This window comes from Nansenia antarctica (assembly GCF_963989245.1).
Source record: "Nansenia antarctica genome assembly, chromosome: 4".
In the NCBI taxonomy this organism is placed as follows: domain Eukaryota; kingdom Metazoa; phylum Chordata; class Actinopteri; order Argentiniformes; family Microstomatidae; genus Nansenia; species Nansenia antarctica.
The window spans coordinates 31891532-31894317 of record NC_137689.1 but is presented as its reverse complement, the minus strand read 5'-3'; positions in this window follow the sequence as shown (position 1 = coordinate 31894317).

The window sequence follows — 2786 nt, the reverse complement described above, 5'->3', positions numbered from 1 at the left end:
GTTAGGACAGAGGGAGAGACAGACAGGTTAGGACAGAGGGAGAGACAGACAGGTTAGGACAGAGGGAGAGACAGCTGTCCCGGCCCTGGACCCACCATGTCCCTGGGGGGGCGTCTGCCCAGCTCAGGTTACACTGCTGTGTGTGTGTGTGTGTGTGTGTGTGTGTGTGTGCAGCACTGAGAGGTGACCATAAGGCTGCACCATCTACGCACGCACACACACACACACACACACACACACACACACACACACACACACACACACACATAGGCACATATACTAGCACACGCTACACCTGCCCCATAAGCTTGTTATCAGACAGTATTAGACACTAATAGATACTATGCCACAACCGCTGCTCTTAGTTCCAGTATTGGACGGTCTCAGCCCATAGGGCAGGGGTGGCCAACCAGTCAGAGCCACAAAACATTGTTGGGGTACCAGAAAGAGCCACATCATACATGCGGGCTCACAAAAGCGCTCATTCACACATACGCAATACACATTCCAATAGGCTATGAGACCAGTGGTGTAATTTCAGCAAAAGCCAAGGTATGGCAAGGTCTGAGTGGGGGGGTTGAAGGAGGGTTCCCCCCCTCGTGGATTTTTTTTTCAAAACAGTTGTGCAATAGTCAATTTTGGTGAGTTGTTTCTATACAATTTACTTATGTGACATTAAGGTAATGAATAAAGGAGACAACTACAGTATGCAGGTAGTAGCCTACATCTTTCCTAGCAGGCAGACTGGTTCAATCTCCTTAGAAACAAAACATAACAGATTTAGCTATTCTCAACTCTAAACGAACTGCACTGTTAAAACGCTAGATTAGACCTGACCTGTGTCCCTGTCCCTGTCACCTGTTTAGACCTCACCTGTGTCCCTGTACTTGTCTCTGCTGCCCTTTGACCAAAAGAGGTCTTTATGTCCATTTTCCTTTTTTCCCCTGGCATATTTGTTATACCAGCTCACCTAGTAAAAGTGAGACGATTGATAATATCAAAAACATGCTTGCACACACATATAACTTACTCACACACAAGTCAGTGTTACTGGCCCCAATTTGGTACAATTATTACTGAAATTATTGAGAATAGAGACATTGTTGACATACGTAAACTAGCTCTTGTAATCTTTAATGTTCGCTAACTAGCGAACTCACTAAAATAACATTAGAACATGTTTGTACTGACAGAACATGACATGAACTTGTTCATTAATATGTTACATTTGAACCAACAGTATGTAAATGGCATTTATACCGTTTGTTTAACACACCTGAATGAACGAGAATCGTGGACAAGGTTTTAACATGAACGTTACTCATGGCTTGTTTATTGAAGAACCGATGTCCCGCTCCAGTGTTGCCAGATAGGCCTACTTTTGGTCACTCTGGACGGGTGGATTCGGCAGCTTTTAGACTGGTTGGGCTTGAAATTGTCAATCCCGTCTGGCAACCCTGCGCTCCACTACAGCGCTTGGCTAGTGGGGTGAGATGGAGCCGGGAGGTTTCGAATTACCGTTGTGTGTGTAGTGGATAAAATCACCAAAATGACTAAACGTGTTTTAGATTTTTTTAAATGTTAAGCCAGGTATGGCCAAAACGACGCCTATTGAGACACAGAGAGCGAGCCACGCACTTTTAATGAATGGATTAAAGAGCCGCACAGAGACAGGCAAAGAGCCACATGCGGCTCGCGAGCCGCGAGTTGGCCACCCCTGCCATAGGGGAACATGACAGCTCGTCACATATGTTGTACCAAAGGCGTTAGCCAGGCGTTAGCCAGGCGTTAGGTTCAAGCGAGCCGCCGATCTGCCAACCGTGCCAAAATTAGACGGCGGCTCTACCTCCTGAGCCACAGGAGCCCCATGATGGTATGTAACGGGAGACAGTATGAGAGTGTGTCCTCAGCAGATGGTATGTAAGGGGAGACAGAGAAGTCCTGTTTGTCCACTGGCCATTCTTCATCGCTGTTATGGAACAAGAGAGAAAAGCAATATTCAGCTCTGAAAGGGGGATTGGATGATGGGGCCGAAACACACAATGACCTCAGCCTGAGGGAGTGTGGGAAGGAGGAATGAGGAGAGAAGAGAGGGCAGTGTGTGAGGAGGAGAGAGATCTGGAGAACGAAGGCGGTGGGAAATCACAGAGGAAGTCAGGAGAGAATGATGAGACAGATATTTGAGATGCCAAAAATAATAAACAACATCATGGGCTTCAATAATCCTGTTAAACTGTTTTGGTTGTGGAGAGAGAGAGAGAGAGAGAGAGAGAGAGAGAGAGAGAGAGAGAGAGAGAGAGAGAGAGAGAGAGAGAGAGAGAGAGAGAGAGAGAGAGAGAGAGAGAGAGAGAGAGAGAGAGAGAGAGAGAGAGAGAGAGAGAGAGAGAGAGAGAGAGAGAGAGAGAGAGAGAGAGAGAGAGAGAGAGAGAGAGAGAGAGAGAGAGAGAGAGAGAGAGAGAGAGAGAGAGAGAGAGAGAGAGAGAGAGAGAGAGAGAGAGAGAGAGAGAGAGAGAGAGAGAGAGAGAGAGAGAGAGAGAGAGAGAGATTCCTCCTCCTTATTGATAGAATGTTCCTCATTGATAGAACACTGACAGCCTTTTTAATAGTGAACGAATTCAACAACGGACTACTACTGAAACCCTTCTGGCTGTCATGGTCACAGCTGGTCACATGGTCACAGCTGCAGCAGAGCCTGGGTGGCCCACCGGAGGACCCGTCAATGAACTGTGGTCATGTTTCATTGAAGTTGTGTGTTTTTGTTTTCGTTGGCTCAAAAAGGCGACGGT